Source organism: Crotalus tigris, unplaced genomic scaffold, assembly GCF_016545835.1.
Source record: "Crotalus tigris isolate CLP2741 ecotype Arizona unplaced genomic scaffold, ASM1654583v1 scf7180000017624.2573661763:2888555, whole genome shotgun sequence".
NCBI classification, from domain to species: Eukaryota; Metazoa; Chordata; class Lepidosauria; order Squamata; family Viperidae; genus Crotalus; species Crotalus tigris.
Genome location: NW_024096519.1, coordinates 1,076,084 through 1,100,812, shown reverse-complemented (window position 1 = coordinate 1,100,812; position 24,729 = coordinate 1,076,084). Strand labels below are relative to the sequence as shown.

General features: G+C 36.2%; 2 protein-coding genes across 12 annotated transcripts in view; one reads left to right on the top strand and one right to left on the bottom strand.

The window, feature by feature from the left end:
* Window positions 1-24,729, bottom strand: part of TWIST1 (twist family bHLH transcription factor 1) — a 170,857-nt gene that overhangs the window by 17,253 nt on the left and 128,875 nt on the right. For 2 of the 5 annotated variants that reach the window (XR_005555387.1, XR_005555388.1), the window contains one exon: window positions 19,493-19,553. The exons of the other annotated variants lie outside the window; for them this stretch is intronic. The gene's annotated coding sequence lies outside the window, so the exon portion shown is untranslated. Of the gene's footprint in view, window positions 1-19,492; window positions 19,554-24,729 lie in introns of those variants that run through there. 5 annotated transcript variants of the gene reach the window in all.
* HDAC9 (histone deacetylase 9) overlaps window positions 1-24,729 on the top strand; it is a 347,135-nt gene that overhangs the window by 264,377 nt on the left and 58,029 nt on the right. The gene's annotated exons all lie outside the window — the stretch shown is intronic.

Here is a 24,729-nt window from a genome sequence, read left to right as displayed (position 1 = left end):
CTTTCCATATCTTTAATATAGTAAATTGATTTCTATATAGGTTCTTCAGTTTGATCTCCATGATTGAAACACATATGCATTATATATTGGGGGACAGCCTATTTGCAGTCTTTTAGGCATGGATGCCCAAAACATGAAGGTGGAGGATAGATGACTTTTGTATGGTCACAGATGGCTCCAGATTCATTGTAACCCCACTTCTTACCTCACTTTTTCAACAAAACTGTTAGAATAGATAGGGATCCAATAAATTTCATAAATAGAGGAGTGGTGTGTGTGTGCATGCATGTGCGTGCTGTTACATTACTATGAATTTTCTTAACAGAAGTAGTCCTTTTTACTAAGCAGAAACTAAAAGTAGTTGTTAGCTGATTGGCAGCTAATTTCTAGAAATTTCAATCATTGGTCCATTCTACTGGTTAATCAGTGCTAGAATCAAGGGCCATAATAATGATAATGATAACAGTGATGGCTTATACCCTAGATTAGGATCCAGAAGTTGTATACTGGAGCAGGTTTTACATTTAACCACTTCTTCTACTTGTACTTCTCTGAATTTCTCCTACTATCCCAACCATTTATATTGCTCTGTGATTAAGACCTCTTCTTGGTGGAATCCTCTTATCCAAACAATAGTTTCAAGCCTTCAGATGTCATTTTCAACCACAACATGTATTTTCCACCTATTTAGTTTGTTTACTAGCTTTATAAGTCCCTATGCCTAATACATAAAGCGGCTTATAAAGCAGGTAGGTTTTGTCTATTGTTCTCCACTCTTATCATAATACCATGCTAACCTTCCAGTTATCTGTCAGAAAGCATTTTCATTTTGCAGGAAATGACAATTAGGGGCCACATTCATAGTTTTTGATGTATTTTACTAACTCTAAGAAGAATAGAATAGAATAGAATAGAATAGAATAGAATAGAATAGAATAGAGCTGGAAGGAACCTTGGAGGTCTTCTAGTCCAGCCCTCTGCTCAAGCAGGAGAAGCAATACCACCTCAGACAAGTGACTGTCCAGTCTCTTCTTCAAAACATCCAGTGATGGAGTGCCCACGATTTCTGAATGTTAATTGTCTTCACTGTTAGGAATTTTCTCCTTAGTTTCAGGTTGCTTCTCTCTTTTGTTTCTTGTCCTGACCTCTGGTGCTTTGGATAACAAGAACAACAAGAACAAGAACAACAACAACAATAATAATAATAATAATAAAGTTGGAAGGCACTTTGGAGGTCATATAGTCCAACCCCCTGCTCAGGCAGGAAACCCTATACCATTTCAGACAAGTGGCTGTCCAGTCTCTTCTTAAAAACTTCCAGTGTTGAAGCATTCATTGCTTCTGGAGGCAGGTTGTTCCACTGGTTAATTGTTCTGTCAGGAAGTTTCTCCTTAGTTCTAGGTTGCTTCTCTCTTGATTAGTTTCCATCCGTTGCTTCTTGTCCTGCCTTCAGGTGCTTTGGAGAATAGCTTGACTACCTCTTCTTTGTGGCAACCCCTGAGATATTGGAACACTGCTATTGTGTCCTCCTTCATCTTTCTCTTCATTAAACTAAACATACCCAATTCCAGCAACTGTTCCTTATATGTTTTAGCCTCCAATCCTCTAATCATCTTTGTTGCTCTTCTCTGTACTCTTTCTAGAGTCTCAGCATCTTTTTTACATTGTGGTGACCAAAACTGGATGCAGTATTCCAAGTGTGGCCTTATCAAGGCATTGTAAAGTGGTATTAATACTTCACCTAATCTTGATTCTATCCCTCTGTTAATGCAGCCTAACACTGTGTTGGCTTTTTTGGCAGCTGCAGCACACTGCTGGCTCATATCTAAGTGATTGTCCACTAGGACTCCGAGATCCCTCTCACAGTTGCTACTATTGAGCAAAGTACCACCTATACCATACCTATACATTTGGTTTTTGTTGCCTAAATATAGAACTTTACTTTTTTCACCATTGAATTTCATTTTGTTAGATAGCACCCAGTGTCCAAGTCTGTCCAGATTTTCCTGTATCTTAAGCCTATCTTCTGGAGTGTTGGGTATTCCTGCCAGCTTGGTGTTGTCTGCAAATTTAATGAGTTCCCCATCTATCCCCTTATCCAAATCGTTGATGAAGATGTTGAAGAGCATTGGACCTAGAACCGAGCCCTGGGGCACCCCACTACACATTTCCCTCCATGTAGATGCAGTTCCATTGAGGACCACATGCTGAGTACGGCCAGTCAGCTAGCTATGAATCCATCTGGTGGTGATGTTGTCTAACCCATGCTGTCTAACCCACATTTTTCTATCTTATCAAGTAATAGGTTGTGATCTACTTTATCAAATGGCTTACTGAAGTCCAAATAAATTGTATCCACAGCATTCCTCTGGTCCACTAATTTTGTCACCCGTTCAAAGAATGCAATAAGATTTGTCTGGCATGCTCTGTTTTTGACAAACCCATGTTGGGTTTTAGTAATGTCTTTGTTTGCCTCGGTGTTCGCTGATTAATTTTTTGATTATCTTTTCTAGAATCTTCCCAGGTATTGAGGTCAGGCTGATAGGACTATAGTTTCCTGGATCTATTTTTTTCCCCTTTTTTGAAGATGGGAACTACATCATCTCTTTTCCAGTCTTCTGGTAGTTCCCCAGTGCTCCAGGATTTTTGAAAAATATAGTTCAATGGTTCTGAGATCACATCTGCCAGTTCCTTGAAAACCTTGGGGTGTAATCCATCTGGTCCTGGTGATTTGAACTCATCTAGGCTGGACAGGTGCTCACTTACCATTTTCTTGCCTATCTTAACTTGTGTTTCTAATCTGTTTTTTATGGTACTGTTTTTGATAGGTTGGACTGTTTTTTTCCCTTTGTGTAAAGACAGATGCAAAAAAACGAGTTAAATAGTTCTGCTTTCTCCCTGTTGCTTATCACCTTCTTGCCACTTTCCCCCACTAATGGACCAATCATTTCCTTAACTTTTTTCTTGTTTTTTACATGTTGAAAGAAGGTTTTGTTTTTTTTTTGTTATTTTTGACTTTGGTTGCAAGCCTTAGTAATTTAATCCTCTCTTCTTTGGGGCAGCCTCAAATACTGGAATACTGCTATCATGTCACCCCTATTTCTTCTTTTCTTTAGACTAGCCAAACCTAAGTCCTGCAGCCGTTCTTTGTATGTTTTAGTCTCCAGGCCTTTAAGCATCTTAGTTGCTCTTCTCTGAACTTTTTCCAAGGTCTCAACATCTTTTTTGTAGTATGGTGACCAAAATTGGTTGCATTATTCCAGGTATGATCTCATTAGGGTTTTATAAAGTGGTACTAATACTTTTTGTGATCTTGATTCTATGCCTCTGTTTATAGGATTGTATTAGCTTTTTTGGCTAGCTGCTGCACACTGTTGGCTCATAGGCCAGTGATATCCACTAGGACTTCAAGGTCCTCTCATAGTTACTATTTTTGAGCCAGGTCTCACCTAATCTGTACTTATATCTTTGATTTTTCCTGCCTAAATGTATGACTTTGCTTTTCTCCATATTAAATTTCATTTTGTTGGATAGAGCCCGTTGTTCAAGTTTGTCAAGATCTTTTTGGATCCTGAGCTTGTCTTCTGGAGTGTTGGCTATTCCTGCCAGTTTAGTGTCATCTGTAAATTTGATAAGTTCCCCGTTGATGAAGATATTAAAGAGTATTGGGCCTAAGACCGAGCCTTGTGGTACCACATTGCTTACTTCTCTTCATGTGGATGTAGTCCCATTGAGGACTACTTGCTGAGTATGGTGTGTCAGCCCACTACAGATCCATGATGGTGATGTTGTCTATCCCACCTTTTTCTAGCTTACTAAGCAGCAGGTTGTGGTGTACTTAATCAAATGCCTTACTGAAATCTAGATATACTATATCCACAGCATTTCGCTGATCTACTAATTTAGCACTTTTATCAAAGAATGAAATAAGATTGGTTTGGCATGATCTGTTTTTAACAAACCCATGCTGGCTACTGCTTCTAGTTGTTCGCAGATGTTTTTTGATTATCTTTTCCAGGATCTTCCCAGGTATTGATGTTAGACTGATTGGTCTGTAGTTTTCTGGGTCTGTTTTTTTTCTTCTTCTTGAAGATGGGAACCACATCAGCCCTCAGGTACTTCCCCAGTGCTCCAGGATTTTTGAAAGATATGGTACAATGGTTCTGAAATAACAACTGTTAGCTCCTTCAGAATTCTGGGATGTAATTTGTTGGTGATTTATATTTATCAAGATCAGTTAGGTGTTCTCTTACCATTTTCGTGCTTATTTTAATTTTTGTTTCTAGTTTCCCTTTTGCAGTATTTTTTTGGGGGGGTATGTTGTACTATAATTTCTTTTTGTGTGAAGACTGATGCAAACAATAAGTTAAGCAGCTGTTTTCTCCCTAATGCTTGTTACTTCCTTGTCATCTTCTCTCTTTAGTGAACCAACAGTTTTCTTGACTTTTTTCATGTTATTAATATGTTGAAAGAAACTTTTTATTATCCTTGATTTCTGTTGCAAGTCTTTGTTCATTCTGAGCCTTTGCTTTCCTGCCTTCATCTTTGCATGTTCTGGCTGTCTGCTGATAATCAGCCTTAGTTATGTGTTCCTCTTTCCATTTTTTTGTCCTTGTTGTCTTTCAGTTTGTCTGAAAGATCTTTGTGCAGCCATGCTGGTTTCTTTTTTACTTTCTTTTTTCTTTTTCACTGGTATTGTGCTGGACTGGGCTTTTATGATAGCATTTTTCAGAGTTTCCCATGCTTCTTGAGTTGTTTTCCCCTTTAGGATTTTCATCCGTGGAATTTTTCTTTGGTTCTCTCTGAGTTTGTTAAAATCAGCTCTTTTGAAGTTTAAGACTCTGGTTGAATTATTTTCAATTGCTAGTGTTTGCATTATATTGAATTCCAGTATGACGTGATCACTTTTCCCCAAGGTTCTGGCAAGTTCAACTTCTTCTACCACTTCTTCTCTATTAGTAAGAATTAGGCCCAGTATAGCTTTACTTCTAGTTTCCTCCTCTACCTTTTGGATGACAAAGTTGCTGGCTACATTGGTTAGGAATCTGTTTGATCTCCCGCTCGCTGCAGTTTGTCTCCCAGCTAATATCTGGGTAGTTGAAGTCTCCCATTACTACTGTGGTATGCTTCCTACATACCACATTTGTTAACTGGTTGGCAAAGAGTCCATCTATTTCCTCTGATTGGTTGGGTCATCTGTAGTATATCCCTATGGCAATGTCACTTTTTTTCCCTTTTATATTGACCCATATAGATTATGGAGGGCTTTTATCTTTGATCATGTGCATTTCTGTAGATATTTAGTATTCTTTTACATATAGTGTAACTCTCCCTCTTCTTTTTGTAGACCTGTTTCTTTTGAACAATTTGTATCCATCCATCAATCCATTCCAGTCATGGGTTTCGTCCCACCAGGTTTCTTTAATGCCAACCATGTCATACCCATGCTCGTGTACTATTGCTGCTGGTTCACCCTATTTGTTCCCTAAGCTTTGAGAATTAGTATATAAGCATTTAAGACTTTTATATCTGTGACTTTTATGAATGATGGCCATAGACTTACAAGCTATCTTTGTTAGCATCAATTCTTACAGAAATCTCTCTAAAATAGTTTCTATTATCCTCCTTTGCTTACAATGAGGAATATTCTTTTCATCTGCTGATTTATTAATGGCTTACTTTCATATAGTAGAAGTAATTATCGATATCCATTTCTCACTTTATAAGGTATGAATTCATTTTAGTCATGGTAGGTCAGGTTTGCTCATATGATATTGTACATGTCTGAACAAGATACTGTTTTCTTCATCTATCTGCACAAGTGTCCCCTTTGGTGGTTATCTAGTTTCAACTTTTGTGCCATATTTCATGTGATCCAAGGTTCTAAGACAACTATAATAATTGTTTTCTTATCCCTTCACTTATTATTCAGTTCACATGAATGACAATAGTTCAATCATCTTTTCATTTCAGCATTTCATATTGCAAGATCTCTCCCATGTGGTTTTTGTACAATAATGAATCTTTAACAGTGCTGGCAGCCACAACTTCTGTCTAATTTGGTTTCATCTAAATGAGCCTTTTAGAGACATCATACTTCCACACTGTTTGACTAGTTCAAATTGTGCAAAGCTGTACAACTGTATTCTTCCCCCCAATAATATCAGTGACTATCTCCATTGGTGACTGGCTATAAGCAACTTGGGAAACCCAATACTCCTCTAAGAGATGTAGTATTGTTTTCAGGAATTAAAGGGGAATAATGGAATTGCAACTAATCCTGATGCCCACATGAGATGAGAGTATAATAAAGAATCCACTAGAGTTGGAAAGCTAATAAATTTAAATAAATAGGAAAATAAGAAATTCTTAGGCCCTAGAGCAGAGTTCCCCCAACCTTTTGGGTTTAGCAGTCCTGAATGAGGGGAGGGGGTAAAGAAGGGATGGTTTGGGGGGGTTCAGCACATGCATGTACATGTGCATGTGCATGAACACCCACTGCTCATGTGGGTGGGGCAGTGAGTGCTTGTGCAAGTGGGCCCATGAATGCCTGTAACACTTGTGTGAATGGGACTGCGAATGCTTGCAACACTCACTTGAGTAGGGCCACGAACGATTGTGATGCTCACAATGATGCTCACATGAGTGGAGCTGTGTGCATGCACACACACACACTGGCAAGCCACTCATGCAGCCCGGTGGCCAATAGGACCCCCTGCAGGTTGGGGATCCCTGCCCTATTGGATTCTGAAGATGCATGTAGATACATATAATCCATGCATGTGAATTCAACACATAGGAAATCACCAAATTGTGAAAAGTTTGCTTTAAACATTTCCTGTTTGCAAGTCTCACCTCACTCCCAATTCCACATTCAAGTAAACAAATGTAATTTCTTCTCTTCTGCCCAGTTTTCTTATGGTACAACAATACATGTCAGGTTTTGACTGATGCAAATCAAGATTCTTTTTGCAGTCATACTATTCAAAGCTGGTCAAGATGGTCAGCTTTGGTTAGAATCTCAAGTTAAATTAGCAACAGTTAACTTTTCAACTTTTCCAACTAATAGTGAAACTCACAATTTTGGCTCTAACCACTGTCATAACTTAAAGCTTCAAATGTTATATCTAATGCATACCTTCCTGGCATTACAAATATACCACAAAATCTATAAACCCTGCTTTCTCTCTCTCTCATCTCAACACTCTTGGGTGGTCTTTGAATATAGTATTGAGATGGTTTTGCATTCAGACATAACACACCTGAAATTGACACTTAATGCCAAACATAGGGTTGGGAAAGGAAGCATGAAGTCACAGCCTTGCACTGTTTCTGTGAAATGGGTTTTGATCTCATATATGTCATTTGCCTATCATGGCAAATACCTAGTCAAAGATTCAATTACTTAAAACTATGCTGTCAAAACTGGTAAACCTCAAATGCAAAACTCTAATACTTCATTTATCCTTTGCTAAGATATTTGTATAGTTTTCAAAAGCAGTATTTCAATGGCTTGGTGCTATTATTCAGGTTCTCTCACCTCTGATTTTTTTTAGTTTACAATCAGTTTCAGATATTGAATAAAGGTATAATATTAAATATATTTGACTGAGTAAACATATAATCATACCACTATCAGAAAAGTACTCACAGTACTGATGGCATATCACTTTAAGGAAGCAGAATTATATTTTGAGGTAATTTAACACAAGCTATGAATTATTTCTAATGCAGCCTGAATCTTATTAATGTAGGAATGCTTAAATGTTTGTAGTATGTTGTTATTCGAGGTTAGCTTATATTTCATCTTTTTTCCAAAACCTCAAGGGGCCATATAAAGTAGTTAAGAATGTTACATGTCACACAGTGTCACACAGTGACTGAAAGAAGATTTCAGAGAATGGAAATGGAGTCTCTCTGCTATAGACCAACACTATAGCCACTATACCACATTGGCTTTTGTACAGAGGTGCTATACCAGCACCTCTGTACAAAAGGACATTCAGAACTGTTCTTATTCGTTGAAAAGAAAATTAGTGGGGAGAACACAAATTAATCATATATGAATTCTAGGGGAGGCAAAAAATACTCCATCTATTTCTTCATTTCTTCAAGTCTTCTACTTTTTCTAAAAAGAGTATCTACTTTATTGCTATGCCTGATTGCAGCATCATGATTCCCACAATATACACATTGAATGTCCTTCCATGACAATGGAGAATTTTCTTAGAAAAATCAGTGGTCGTTCTCTGTGGAAAAAAAATCTCCTTTTTTCTGATATATATACATTTCTCTCCTAAATTCCATTCTGTCTACTGACAAATAGACAGTTCATATGCATTTATGAAGATAGGGTTATTCTATTTGGAAAGAAGTCCTACTTGCTATTCTAGCATCTCTATATGTCCTTATTCTTTCCTCCTCTCTCTCTCCTCAGAATTGCAGCATCCAAAATGAAACAACTTCAAAGGCTTTTTCAGAAACTTTGAAAATGGTTTCTGACATCAGAATGTTCTAAAGAGGTGTTATTCAAACTGCTCTCAAACAGGGAGATTAAATGTATCTGGTGGCCCTAGGATGCCATTAGAAATCAGCCTCTTTCGTTGATAGTTTGAATCAAATGTTTTTGGAAGCATGTAAAAGAATAAACCTACACCAGGTCAGTTATAATTTACCTTGTTTAGTCCATTTTGGCTAAAGTGACTGCAATTTTTTTCTCTTTCATTTTAAGCCAATTATAGTCTCCCAAAATTGGAAAAAATACCTCAAATTACTTAGGGAGTACTGGGCAAACAAGAGTAAATGATCAAAGATTATAGGTATGGTTGAAATATATATACAATCCAAATAATCCATTGCAAGAGGAAGTGCTCTTCACTGAAAATTATGGACCCTACTTTACTATGCTGGTCCATTGGCAAATCTGTTTTTTTGTTTTTTTTACTTTTTAATTTTTTTTAGGCTGAGGAAGAATTAGTGGCCAAAGTAGCCCAGATAACTTCCAGCAGGGAATACTAGAGCCTATATCTCTCTACTAGCACCTTAACATAGCACCATATTGGGTCTTATATGTGGAAACAGGAAATGGAGGTGCAGAGGAATAGTTGAAACTAGTTTTAGTTTTGGCTAGATAAATGAGCATATTGTCCTGTTTAGGTCAGTATCCAGGAATGCCTGCCCAAAAGATAGCTTTGTTAAAGAAGAAGAGTGTGATAATAAATTAGTAGAAAATAATCAAAAGCTGAGCTGTCTTTTCAAGTTTCCTTCAATTTTATAAAGGGATAACTCTTGTTATTTTTGGTTTCATATCAGAAATAATAGAAATATGTTATCTTGAAATATATTTTCATTTTGATTATTAAACTCTTCCAGACTGAATGTTTTAAAAAAGAAAAATCTTATACTGAATTCCATTACTATTGATGTATTTGCATAATTTACTACTACCTTTGGTATGTTGTGTTAACACATCAACACATTTCAAACCAGCAAGAACTATTAAATCAGTTTAAAACTATATGCCCCCTCCTTCCCTTCCTGTTCTCTTTTATATAATGTTTGGAAGTTTCTAAACCTGACTAAAACCATAATTTTGCAACCTATCAAATGCCAACCAACCATGTGAAATAATAATAAATTATTGTCTATTGAAAAAAATGCACTGGAAAATTATGAAGATGGGATACAATATAGTAAAGAGGGGAAAACAGAGGGGAAAGAAATTCACGAGCTCAGAATTCATGCTTTTTTAATATTTCAACTAGAAATTGATCTCTTGCTTGAAGTGCTAATGTTTAGGGAAAAGAAAAAGTGTTGGAGAAACAAGTTTGTAAATCTTGTAAATCTCTGTCAGCAAATTCTTATAAAACTATGTCATGAGTTTAAGTTTATATCAGTATAACCTTAGTGAAAAAATGATTGTACTGGAATATCTGTGAGTCTGAATTTGAAAAAAACAATTGAAAATATAGTAAAGGTTGGAGGCTCAAATGGAATTTGGCTTTGGGCAATGGATCTTCTGTATAAATCTGGGGAGGCAGGAAAACAGAATTATCAATGGAATTTTTTTAATGAGCTTCACACATTCCTAATTTTAACCTTTTAATAAAAGAACAAAATTATGATTATTACTTTACACATACTCAGAAAAAAGAAATAAGTAATAAACTAAGAAAAATTCATACAGGCAAAATTATAGGAGTAGCAAACTTCAGATTTAAGAAGCTACTTTGTTCCTGCAGGAAAACAATTCAAGAGATCCAGGCAGAAAAGAGCTTTGTGCAACACAAACACAGCTAAAATGGCAATTAACAATTCAGAGGAACTCATAATTTCAGCCACTTACATGCCATTCTGATTTGGGAAGGATAGATATGCTAATTTTAATAATTATCAATGTCTCATTTTTGATACTGTCTACCTGAATTCACTGAACTTAAAGTCTTTTGTTTTAAAGTTCTCAATAAATGCTTTAAGGTAAATTTCCCAGGCAATTTTTATGGTTCTTTTTCTAATATATAGCTTCTGTTATTTTCCCTCATATAATGCATTTTTGCACATAATTTTACATGTATTTTTAAACTTAACAAAACTGGCTAATGCATTGCAAAATTTGGAACAACTTAGATATTGAATAACTGAATTTCTTTTCAAGATATGACTTCAAAATGCACAATAAAAGAACTTCATATTCCAAAGCAAATAAAATTACTGTACCTCCCAAATTTAGTAAGATTTCATAAGTATCCCACCTAAAAAAAAGTCACAACATTTTAAAAGGCATCATCTACATCTTATAGAATACTATTTCCACATCAGGTTTCCAGGCTTGGTTTCCATCTTTTAGAGTATGTGCATACCTTTTCTTCCTTTTAGGCACAAAGCTAAAATTTTAACTTTGGAACTAGCACTGAGAAATGGGAACTAGCTTCTTTAAGGGCATCTCACAAATACAAGAAACACAAACGTTTTTGTTCAAAGGTAATTAATAGTGCCCCTTTATGGATTACTGCCTTGTCGTGGCGAAGGGGCTTGCGTAACTCAATGAAGCTATAAGCTATGCCGTGCAGGGCCACCCAAGACGGACAGGTTATAGCAGAGAGTTCTGACAAAATGTGATCCACTGGAGAAGGAAATGGCAAACCACTCCAGTATCTTTGCCATGAAAACCCCATGGACAGTACTAAAAGGAAAAAAGATATGACGCTGGAAGATGAGCCCCTCAGGTCGGAAGGTGTCCAATATGCTACTGGGGAAGAGCAGAGGGCTAGTACTAGTAGCGCCAGAAAGAATGAAGCGACTGGGCCAAAGCCGAAAGGACGCTCAGCTGTGGATATATCTGGTGGTGAAAGGAAAGTCCAATGCTGTAAAGATTTTTTCTCCATAGGAACCTGGAATGTAAGATCCATGAATCAAGGCAAGCTAGACGTAGTCAAAAAAGAGATGACAAGACTGAACATAGACATTTTAGGAATCAGCGAAGTAAAATGGACAGGAATGGGTGAATTTAACTCAGATGACCATCAGGTATACTACTGTGGGCAAGAATCCCTCAGAAGAAATGGAGTAGCCTTCATAGTCAATAAAAGAATAGGAAAAGCAATACTGGGATACAATCCCCAAAATGACAGAATGATCTCAATTCGAATCCAAGGCAAACCATTCAATATCACAGTAGTCCAAATCTATGCCCCAACCACTGGTGCTGAAGAGGATGAAATTGACCGGTTCTATGAAGCCCTACAGCACCTTATAGAATTAACACCAAAAAATGATGTCCTTATCATCATGGGGGATTGGAATGCTAAGGTAGGAAGCCAAAAGATAACCGGAATAACAGGCAAGTTTGGCCTTGGAGTACAAAATGAAGCAGGGCACAGGCTAATAGAATTTTGTCAAGAGAATACGATGGTCATAACAAACACTCTTTTCCAACAACCCAAGAGACGGCTCTACACATGGACATCACCAGACGGTCAACATAGAAATCAGATTGACTATGTGCTCTGCAGCCAAAGATGGAGAAGCTCTATACAGTCAGTAAAAACAAGACCAGGAGCTGACTGTGGCTCAGATCATGAGCTTCTCGTTGCAAAATTTAGGCTTAAATTGAAAAAAGTAGGGAAAAGCACTAGGCCACTCAGGTATGAACTAAATCATATTCCTGATGAATATACAGTAGAGGTGACAAATAGATTTAAGGAACTGGATCTGATAGACAGAGTGCCTGAAGAACTATGGATGGAAGTTCGCAACATTGTACAAGAGGTAGCAACTAAAACCATCCCAAAGAAAAAGAAATGCAAGAAAGCAAAATGGCTGTCTAGGAAGCTTTGCAAATAGCTGAGGAAAGAAGGGAAGCGAAAGGCAAAGGAGAAAGAGAAAGATACACCCAATTGAATGCAGAATTCCAGAGAGTAGCTAGAAGAGATAAGAATGCCTTCTTAAATGAACAGTGCAAAGAAATAGAAGAAAACAACAGAATAGGGAGGACCAGAGATCTCTTCAAGAAAATTGGAGATATGAAGGGAACGTTTCATGCAAAGATGGGCATGATAAAGGACCAAAATGGCAGAGACCTAACAGAGGCAGAAGAGATTAAGAAGAGATGGCAAAACTACACAGAAGAACTATACAAGAATGAGCTTAACATCCCAGATAACCACAATGAGATGGTCATTGACCTCGAACCAGACATCCTAGAATGTGAAGTGAAATGGGCCTTAGAAAATCTGAGCAACAACAAAGCTAGTGGAGGTGACAGTATTCCAGCTGAGCTATTCAAAATCTTAAAAGACGATGCAGTAAAAGTGCTACACTCAATTTGCCAGCAAATTTGGAAAACTCAACAGTGGCCACAGGATTGGAAAAGGTCAGTTTACATTCCAATTCCAAAGAAAGGCAATGCCAAAGAATGTTCAAACTATCGCACCATTGCACTCATTTCACATGCTAGTAAAGTTATGCTTAAAATCCTACAAGCTAGACTCCAGCAGTATGTGATCGAGAACTACCAGAAGTACAGGCAGGATTTCGAAGAGGCAGAGGAACTAGAGATCAAATTGCCAACATACGCTGGATCATGGAGAAAGCTAGGGAGTTCCAGAAAAACATCTACTTCTGCTTCATTGACTATGCAAAGCCTTTGATTGTGTGGATCACAACAAATTGTGGCAAGTTCTTAAAGAGATGGGAGTACCAGACCATCTCATTTGTCTCTTGAGAAACCTATATGCGGGTCAAGAAGCAACAGTGAGAACTGAACACGGAACCACTGATTGGTTCAAAATTGGAAAAGGAGTCCGGCAAGGCTGTATACTGTCGCCCTGCCTATTTAACTTATATGCAGAGCACATCATGAGAAAGGCAGGGCTAGATGAATCAAAAGTTGGAATTAAGATTGCCGGGAGAAATATCAACAACCTAAGATATGCAGATGATACCACTCTAATGGCAGAAAGTGAAGAGGAACTAAAGAGCCTCTTGATGCGGGTGAAGAAGGAGAGTGCAAAAGTTGGCTTGAAACTCAACATTAAGAAAACCAAAATCATGGCATCCGGCCCTCTCAATTCCTGGCAAATAGATGGGGAAGAAATGGAGGTAGTGACAGATTTTATTTTTCTGGGCTCCAAGATCACCTCAGATGGGGACTGCAGCCAAGAAATTAAAAGACGCTTGCTCCTGGGGAGGAAAGCTATGGCAAATCTAGACAGCATTCTAAAAAGCAGAGACATCACCCTGCCAACAAAAGTGCGTATAGTCCAGGCCATGGTTTTCCCAGTTGCAATGTATGGCTGTGAAAGTTGGACCATAAGAAAGACTGAGCGCAAAAGAATTGAGGCCTTTGAGCTGTGGTGCTGGAGAAGACTCCTGCGAGTCCCTTGGACTGCAAGGCGTTCAAACCGGTCAGTCCTAGAAGAGATCAACCCCGACTGCTCTTTAGAAGGCCAGATCCTGAAGTTGAAACTCAAGTACTTTGGCCACCTAATGAGAAGGAAGGATTCACTGGAGAAGAGCCTAATGCTGGGAAAGATTGAGGGCAATAGAAGAAGGGGACGACAGAGAATGAGATGGCTGGATGGAGTCACTGAAGCAGTAGGTGTGAATTTAAATGGACTCCAGAATATGGTAGAGGACAGGAAGACCTGGAGGAACGTTGTCCATGGGGTCGCGATGGGTCGGACACGACTTCGCAATTAACAACAACAACAACAAAATTAATAGTGAGGGCTTGAATTTACAGGCTGCCCCAGAAGTAACATGGTAGCCAAATTTTGGCATTAAATAAGACTTTCTTGAAATAAAATAATTAGATATGTGGAAGGTATAAAAACACTTATAGTAATATACTGATAATGTTACCTAATTAGGTAATAAAATATCTGCAAGCAAACAAACAACCTCAGAAACTTCAAGAAGTCCACAGTACAGGTAGTCTTTGACTTAGGAATAGTTTGGATCAGAATTTTCACTGCTAGGCAAGCAGTTGTTAACTAAGCCATGCTTGATTTTATGACCTTTTTGTCATAGTTGTTTAGCAAATCACTAAAGCTATTAAGTGAATCATCTGCTAATTAAAGAAATCTGACTTCCCTCATTGACTGCTCATCAGAAGCTGCCTGGGAAGGTCACAAATGGTGATCACACGATCCTGGGACGCTGCAACCATTGTAAATACATGACAGTTGCCAAGAACTTGAATTTTGATCATATAATCATGGGGATGTTTTGATAGTCATAAATGTGAGGACCAGTCATGATACATGTCAGTGTTGTAATTGAGTTCAATTTGATATTGAAAACTTATCAAAATTGGCAACTTTCTTAAGCTGAAGGAAATTGAAGAATGTGAAAATAAGGCTAATAGATGTGCCCATGCATGCATCCTTTGTATGATTAATTCTTCCAAGCCTAGATTTCAGTACAAACAGAGAAGAGGCATCTATGTGAGCATGGTGTATGTATAGAGTGGTGTCAAAAAGACAAAAGATAAATACTATATGATTGGAGCCATACCCATTTTTAAATGCACAACAGTAGTGTTTGCCACAAAGAGGAGGGGGGCAACTTATTTACCAAAGCACCTGGATGGAAAATAATCAAGGAGAGAAGCAACCTGAAACTAAGGAGAAATTTCCTAACAGTGAGGACAATTAACCAGTGGAACAGCTTGCCATCAGAAGTTGTAGGTGCTTCATCACTGGAAGTTTTTAAGAAAGTTTTCAGTCATTTCCCTTCTAGCTCTATTCTGATTGATTCATTTTCCTGCTGCTCAAGCAAGAGACCTATACCATTTCTGGCAAGCTGCTGTCCAGTCTTTCTTGAAAGCCTCCAGAGATGAAGCACCCACAGCTCCTGAAGGCAATCTGTTCCATTGGTTGATTGTTCTAACTGTCAGAAAAAAATCTCCTTATTTCTAGGTTGAATCTCTTTTATCAATTTCCATCCATTATTCCTTGTCTGGCCTTCAGGTGCTTCAGAAAATAGGTTGTCCCCTTCCTCTCTATGACAGCCCCTGAAATATTGGAACACTGCTATCCTGTCACCCCTGGTCCTTCTCTTCAATAGACTAGCCATGTCTAATCATTGCAACTGTTCTTCATATGCTTTAGCCTCCAGGCTAAAAAGATGTTGAGACTCTAGAAAGAGTGCAGAGAAGAATAACAAAGATGTTTTAGCCTGTTTTTAATAATGTGGTAACCAAAACTGGATGCAATATTCTAGGTGTAGCCTTACTAAGGCTTTATAGAGCAGTACTAGTACCTTAATTCCTCTGTTGATTGCATTGGCTTTTTTGGCTGCTCCCACACACCGCTGGCTCATATTTAGTTGATTGTCCATTAGGACTCCAAGATTTCTCTCACAGTTACTGCTATTAAGCCAGGTTTCACCTAGTCTGTATGTGTATTTTTGATTTTTCTTGCCAGTGTAAGACTTTACTTTTCTCTATGTTGAATTTCATTTTGTCAAGATCCATCTGGACCTAGGGTATTGGCTATTCCTGCCAGCTTAGTATCATCTGCAAATTTGATAAGTTCCCCTTCTATTCTCATTTATGAAGATATTGATATATATTTTTATATATTGATATGGACTATATATAGATGTCTAAACTATATTTACACGACTAAATCTAGCTAGAACAGGTATTTTGTTAAAAATATGTGCAAAGGTTTTTTGTCAGAGAAAAGGTTATATTTTCTGTAATTAGAGAAAAAATGTCTGTCAGACTCAGCCATCTCTAGGAAGGATAAATAAATAAATAAATAACACTCAGCAGATTTAGTGGTGTTTAAATGAATCAGCAAATAAAGAAACACACATGCAAACAAAAATACTAATCAGTTTGCTCTTTATCCTAGTTTTTTGTCAGAATATTTCTATTTTATATTTAACATGATTACTATTTATTACCAGAGAGCCATGGTGCCACAGAGGTTAAAATGCAGTATTGCAGGCTAACTCTGCTGACTGCCAGCAGTTCAATTCTCACGGCTCAAGATTGACTCAGCCTTCCATCCCTCCAAGGTCGATAAAATGAAGACCCAGATTATTGGGGGCAATAGACTGACTCTGTAAACTGCTTAGAGAGAGCTGTAAATCATTGTGAAGTGGAATGTAAGTCTAAGTACTATTGCTATTGTAATAATAACTCTTTGTAATAACAATATATTTTTCCCAATTAGGACATTTTTATTTTTATTATTTATATTTATATTTTATATACTTCACCCTTCAACCACAATTTCATAGGGTGGCAATTATCTCTGCCATAAGGAAATGACAATTCTGAAGAATAATTTGAAATAGTTGATTCCATTTTTAACTTTTAACTTTTTTAATTTTTATTTATTTATTTAATTTTAGACAAATTTATAGAATAATCTATCCTGATGTTTCCTAGTTTCACAACTTTTAATTATTGGACTTCAACTCCCACAATTTCCAGTCATGGTTTTCACTATAGGGAATTATAAAAGCTGAAGTTTACATCTGGTGTTTGCCAAAGCTGGAAGAAAAAAATGGTTTACCACTCCACTTCAGCATTAGTATCTGTTCTTTCCCATTGCCCAAGGGAACAATCTCCTGAACATTAAGTGAAGAAGTCAGTTCATTTTTGCTCCAAAATATGCTCCAAAAGGATATGAATAATCCTAATCTGCTTTTTTTAAAAAAAAATATGCCATAATTCACTCTGTTGACTTTTTATTTCTTCTAGGAATAAATTCATCTTGATAAGAGTTACATAAGAGGCCATTTTCTTGCATATATTACAAAAATACAAAAATAGTCAACCTTTGATCAGGTTGCTGATGGAAGAAGCAGAAAGTAAATGCCAATTTTGCAAACATGATTGCCTTCTGTGTGAAATAAAATAACCCAAGCTGTTAGCTCACAGTCCATTAGGAACACATAAATAATGGCTTCAGCAGGAGAAACCTAATGATTATGGGTCTGCTCCTGGTGTTTTGTTTGCAGTTTACTAATTAAAACTGTTGCATTGTGAAATAAGACATCAATTATCTATTAGTTATTTTTAAAGCTTATTTACTTACTTATTCATGGCACAAAAAACTTGCTCAATGTCTAATAATTCAGTGCAGTTCAGGCCTTTGCATTCTAATTCTTGCTTATTAATTCTTCCCTATTTCCTGAATTTCTCCAATGGATATGTTCCTGGAAATGCAAGTTCCTCATTTTACTCATTTTAAATTCTGTTTTCATATCTTCGTGATAACAATGGACTTGTTCAAACATGTGAAACGTACATCCTTCCCTACAATTAAAATCTTATTGGGGGCATGAGAACAGGCAATAAATAATTTAAGTCTTCTTCATATCTTTGTCATCTTACAGACAGTAACTTTTCCATATATAAAGGTCTATTGGCTAAATCTATTGCTAGTTCCATAATGACTCATCTCAATCCATTAATGATCAACAAATATAAAAAAATGTTGCATGTTTTAAGGAAATTATTGTGGGTTTTTTTTCTGTTTTCTACCAGCGGAGGAAAAAGGTGCTCTGGAAAATTTTAAAAAAGAATTGGAGAATTTTGAGAAACAGAATATCTTGGGTCTACATAGCAAGAGTGACAATTGTAAGCCAGAAGAACTTTGTGAAACACAGGATACTGTGTTTGAAAATGAACAGAAGGCAGCAATTGCCAGAATATATTTCCCAGAGCTCCAGAGTCATCAGAATCTCTCCAAATTTCTCCTGGCTTCCAAGTCTGTTCTCATTTGGTAAAATCTGGATGGAAGAGTGATGAGGAGATAAACTTACAATTTATGGGCTTGCTTGCTTTGCATTTCAATTTCTTTTACTTGTGTGATTTAAAAACAGATTTTATAGCACTGTTTATTTTCTAAATATGCCTTGCAAATAGTGGATGCTATTAAAATCAATAGTATGCTGGAGCTGACTTGCAATAGCTCACCAGATCTAATCGTTACATTTTCAGGAATTTGGGGAGCTGGTTGAGAGCAGACCTGAACCATAATACCTAGTTCACCAATCAGTTTTTGTGGGCTAGAACTTAGCATGGCAGAGCAAAGGAGCTGGCAGAGCCAGTTGTTAAACTTTTCCAACACACCCCTACCTAAGGTCATAAATGAGAGGCACATTGCTGAAAAATTATCTCTTGCATTTTTTCACTTTAGAGCACCATCAATTCCAGTGACTTGTCTGAAACCATGAAAAGCTCCAGCTGCTTTATAGTAGCCAGTAAGAAACTCTGAAAGAGAGCTTTAAGAAAGAAAAAAAAAACTTGCCCCAGAAAAATAGGATTTATGTAGCACTTCCATGATAACAATTGGTTTATTTAATTCAGCTGAGCAGGAATATCTATCTCTTTGAATATTTTGGCAGCACAAGCTGCTACATGCTATCAATGCATGTCTTAATTTTGGACATCTTTTATAACAGTGTCTGAGGGATTAAAGATATTTCTGTTTGGAGGAAAAATCTAAAGTGGGGATGGAGAGGAAAACTTTATTCAGAATGCAACAACTAATAATGTTCTGAATGGCTCCTTATATTCAATATTTACAAGCGAATTAACCAGCAATTCTTTTTTATTTGTGTGACACAAACCTGTTCTTCCTTTTCTTATGTATTTGGAAACTCAAACTTTTTCTTACAAAAAAAAAAAAAAACCCTACACACCTTAAATTCTTTTTCTTGTTTCTCTAAAATTATTATTTTAAAACAGCACTTGAAAATTATTTAATTTCTTCTGAGATAAAATATTTTCTTTATAGAAATTAGTGTGCACCAGATGCTCTCAGATGTATCATTTCTTTTATTGACATGGCTGCAGACAGGCAAAAGAGAGGACAATAAACAGATCACTTACCTACTTTAGATAAGTTAAAAGGAGTTTGATTAAACTCCTATCACCAGGATCCCTGAAAAAACAACTGACTTTATCACTGTCTTCCTAATCCTTATAAAGTTGGCAAACGGAAATTTTCAGATAAACAGATGGTATATTTTCTTTCTTCAAATATTTTATAACTCACAATGAGACAGGAAATTTACCTGCAAAAATGCTGGAACAAAAAAAAAAAAAATCTGATTTGTTTCTGTAAATTTATTTTCTATAAAATGTGTTGTATAGACACATCTGATATCATATATTTTTGTGAGATGTTGTTATGTCTTGGTAAGTCAATATCTAAGGTGACCCACAAACTATTCCACACAATAGTATGAAGTAGATGGAGGCCTATGGAATTATGTATTTGGGCACGTTGGATTTCAATTTCCATAATCCCCAGCCACCATGCTGTCTTTAAAGTCCAACACACATAGAGGGAACAAAGTTAGGAAAGACTCATATCTGGTTTAAAGAAATACAAATAATGGAAACATTCTAGGTTTTGCCTATGCTGAATTTAGATATATTGACCAAGGACAAGGATGCAAAATGTGCACTTTTTTTTTTTTTTGCATATTGCTTAGAATACCTGAGAATGGGTGGAGCCAGCACTACTGCTGAATATATCACATATTTGTGCAGAATTCTAATTAGCAACTTGCCGATTTTTTTTAATATTCAACATATTGTATCTTCTCTTTCTTGGACTATATTTATTTCCAAACAGTGCTGCTTCTCATGCAATATCCTTGTGTGGCATCCAATTTGCACACCAGGTTGTGGTGGGTCTAGATGGAGCCAAAATTTTTCCCATTTTGTAATATATTCTGTAATTTGTAGGATGTTTTGATTGCATTGAATTTACATATAGTGACTCAGAACAAGAATGCAAGAGGCTGCCCCCTTGTTTGCATAAAATCATTGATCCCTGCAAATGATTCCCTCCCCCACACTTTTATAGCACGATGTTGAAGATACTAACAAAGCACAAAATGAATAGAAATTGTAGCAAGGCACTTCTGTAGTTAAAGAATTAAAGCAGAAATAGCTTCCAGGTGCAAGCTGGTTTCTAAAAGTTGCTTTTTAAATTTAGTGGCATATTACTTTACTATGTCAAGTTTTTAAATAGGTTTTCTGATACTACTACTAATGTAGTTTAAACACAGGGTATTGCTATGTATTAAGTACTTATGTAATTTTATAAATTGTAAAATCTAATAAGAGAGCAAGAAATTAAGATTATCCAAGGAATTTAGTGATGCATGCCCAACTCAAAATGTTGTGAATGTCAGGAATGGGCAAATATAGATACAATAAATAAATAAATAAATAAATTATTTTGGTAGCTAATGGTTGTGAACTGAAGCTGTATTTATTTCATAAATATATTCATTTATACTTATTGTAGTTGCTCATTTCAAATAATAAAAATACTTCCTTAATTAGAAGTATAATATAAATAGGAATTCTAACAAAAGTTACACAGCAGGGTGATATTGTTCCCTTTTGTATTCAACATATTTTTCAACAAATATTTATAGATATTCCATTCTGCCTCTACCTCATTTTTCAAAAATCAAACATTAACCTAGGATATTGGGGCCGACTCTACTTACATATTTACAAATCTTTGAGAGTTAATGTCATGTGTGTATAAGACATAGAATTGGATCAAGCTTCCCTTTTGTGCACTGTGAGTGTTTTGTTTCCTTAAAAATCCATTTATAATCTATGATTTGAATTTTTTTTTAGTTTTAGTTATACTGTTTAATTATGGTCACTGGTCATTTTAATTGCTCTGAACATCTTGAGTGGTAGATCAACAGAAAGACAAGCTACACATTTAAATAATAATAATAAAGTTTTGCTTTGCAAAACATTTTGTTCTTTAAGCTATTGTATTAAAATGATAGAGACATCTGAAGCGTTTATTAGAAAATGCAATGTATTTGGTGTGTTGAGGTATTTTGATTTCTATTCCCCATATATTTTTTTTCCAAAAAAGTGATATGAATGTCCTTATCAAAGATGAACTGCTGAAATGCAAATTATGTTTAAAAAAAATTGTCCATTTGGGCAATGATTTGGGGGAAGTTTTTGGTTATTATACTTATATTTTATATTTTTATTTTGCTCAAATTTCCGATCTCTTCAAATTAAGCTGGCCAATGTATTCTACCTTTAAAAGTTCCAAGATTTTTGCAGCTAAGCTTCATACAATCCATTACAGTTTGGAGGGATAATGGATGGATAATTGTAATATGCAACTCATCATTTCAAACAAAAATAGAACTTAATACAAGAAATGTACTGAATGTCATTCTCTCAATGTTTCCCCTCCATTTCTCTTATAGCCTTCTTTCTCACACTATTTTCCAACACACCGAATAAATTGATGTATGTATTGGACCTTTGCCGCTTGGGGCAAAGAATGGAAAAATTATTTACAAAAGCTTGAAAATATTTAATCACAAGAGGCAGGGGGCAACAATGTTTTAATTATCAGAACCTTAGGCATTGGCTGACTAGAGGCTTTCTCAAACAACCAAATGCACCGAATAGCTGTTTGCCAGCCTTAGGGTCAGGCTGAGATGAAACAGATAAGATAATTGGCTCTAATGAAATCCAGAAGGCCTTGGCTTTCTTCTTTGAGCTTGGATTTGAAAAGTGCTGTGGAAGTGAGCCTTAATTCAAACCAGTCCTGAACTAGCCCCATTTCTCAATGACTTTGATATTGTTTGAAGTTCTAAAAGTGTTCGCCACACCACTGGCCTGCTGGGCCGGGCCTCCCCGGTCACCTTAATTACTAAGCTTTATTGCTGACTTTACTACACAGGAAAGGAGCCATTATATGTTCCATCAACATCAGCTCTCTTCAGATTGGAGGAAAGGGCAGGGTGAAAGGCCATTGTAGGAAGGCAAAAACTTCACTTTGAGGTAGTCAGATCATTTACCAGTGTTAAATTTCACTGGGCTATGTGTGGACATTCCTAACAACACAGAAGTCAAATTTCTATTATTTTTTTTAGATGATTACATTTCAAAACATTTTGTTTGCCTGTGATTTGTGAATAAAGTCTTTGTTTTTAAAGGTGGATCCCAACAAATAGATAATTATTCAGATACCACATGTTAAAGTGGATCAAAACAAAATTTCTATCAATATTTCTTCTGAATAGGAAATTAAGACAACATCATGGCCTGGGGAGCCCTCCCTCAACCCCAAATCAATTCTCTTATATCTACCATGACATCTTTAAGTATAATAGGAATAAAAGCAGCATTTTCTGTGAAAACATATTTCTGTAGTATATATACACTACAACTGTAGTACATTATATCTACCAACATTTACAAAATGGATTACTGTATAAAGTCTATCAACAACAATGCTCATGTTTTAATTCCAGACTCATTCTTTTATAATCTTGCAAACCTTTTAGTTATTACTTCAATCTCTAGAGCTAATTTAATAAAGGGTTTAAAAATAGAAGCATGGAGAAACCTCAAAGTAAAACAAGAAACAATGCAGTTCCTGTCATTTTGAGGGGGGAGAATGGAGAGTGCATCCAGATTTTGCTGTACTGCTACAGGTTGTATACAGAATTAGTAACTCTAGTTCCAGTTCTGGAATTCAAACAACTTTAGGAAGGCAAAGAAAAACTTCTTCTCCTGTTTCCACTCCGAAATACTGTGTTTTTCTTTAAATTTGTTTAATAGCATAATAGTAAAGGAAGAATGGAAGAAAAAGATAATATAGTTTTCCCTGACTGCCCCTCCCTTGGCTGCAATTCAAAGGCAGGGGGTGGGGGGAAGGAGAGGAAATGGATATTACAGCAATGTTCTCATATTTTTAAAGGGTTTGGGTTAAAGCGCTTGTGTTGATTTCCAGAAGTAGCGATACAGTAGAGAAAGAAATTTGTGTAAACCCCATCCAGTTAAAAATGGCATTAAAGAGGTTTTTGTGATTGAATAGTAATTCCATTTTGTTTAATCTCTGAATTTGGAGAGTGAGGGTTGAAAAGAATAGATGAAAAAGCAAGGCATGGGAGGAAAATGTCTTATTCATATTTCCCTGTAAGAATGGAGGAAACCAAAGGTTGCTATATCATAGTCATTCCTAGAGTAGAGGTATCCTAAAATTGGTGCTGTGAATGATGGAAATCTTTGAGATGGTTTGCTTTATAAATCAATCAATCAGTTTCTAACTACTTTTATAGGTAGATTTCATTGTGCAGCTAGTTTTTCTTGTTCATAAAAAAATTATAAAGAGTGTAAACATAAATGTTTTCAAAAGGTATTCATCTTTTCACCCAACCCCACCCCACCCCAAGAAATCCATTAAGAGGACAATGGAATAGCTGATAACAATATTATGTACTGTTCCTTCCCAAAACCTGACTTATTTATTCTGAGGAGGAAAAGAAGGGACTTAATTAGAAATATGTTGGCTTCAGTTGTACTGCAATTTGTGCTAATTTGTTCCATGAGGAAGGAGCAAGTTTAAGAAATGTGCCTCTCTTTCTCATTAATAAAAGCTTAATTTATTCAGGGCATATCCAGATCTCAGAAGAAGACTAAGCAGGGCTAAGCCACCTGTCCTATTGGCTGTATGCATCTCTAGCATTTTCAGTGCCTGCAGGACCTTGAGATCATATAATCAATACTTTGTGGCAAAAGGTCCAAATTTTAAAGTGGTGTTTCAAAAATGATAAATGAAAGATGAGAATGGAAGCCTAAGACCTGTTCCAATTCTTATCCTTGACCTCCCGCCAAGGGAGTCATTTATAATCCATTGGCAGATTGGGAAGTTGAGCTATGACTTCCAACTCATTGAGAAATTGCTAATCATGAACTAAAATATTATTTTATTTTATATGCTAAAATATAAATATGACCAAACAACCTTAAGGATTGTGGTTGAAGTCAAGTGATGTAGAAATATATAATTATAGGACATTTTCATTGTTAGGAATTTACTGCATCACAGTTTAACTGCAATGCACACAAAATAGCAAAGAATATAGATGGTAATTTCATTTTAGGATAACAACCCAAGGGTTTAAAATGAAGACATCATTATTTCTTCTGTGACAATAATTTTGGTACTGCTAATTAGAGATCAGGGTGTTGTGATCCAAAGTAAGATACTAGATTGGGGGAGACTTTTGATAATATTTTACAAAGCAACTTTTATGCTTTGTAAAATATGCTTAATTACTGTTATACTAAACTACAATATCAGTTGATCACTTTTGGTTTAGTACATTGTGTGTAAATTATTATAAATGATTTGTTGAATACTGTTAGGTGTGAATCCAAACAACTCTGATAAATTAAACCATTGT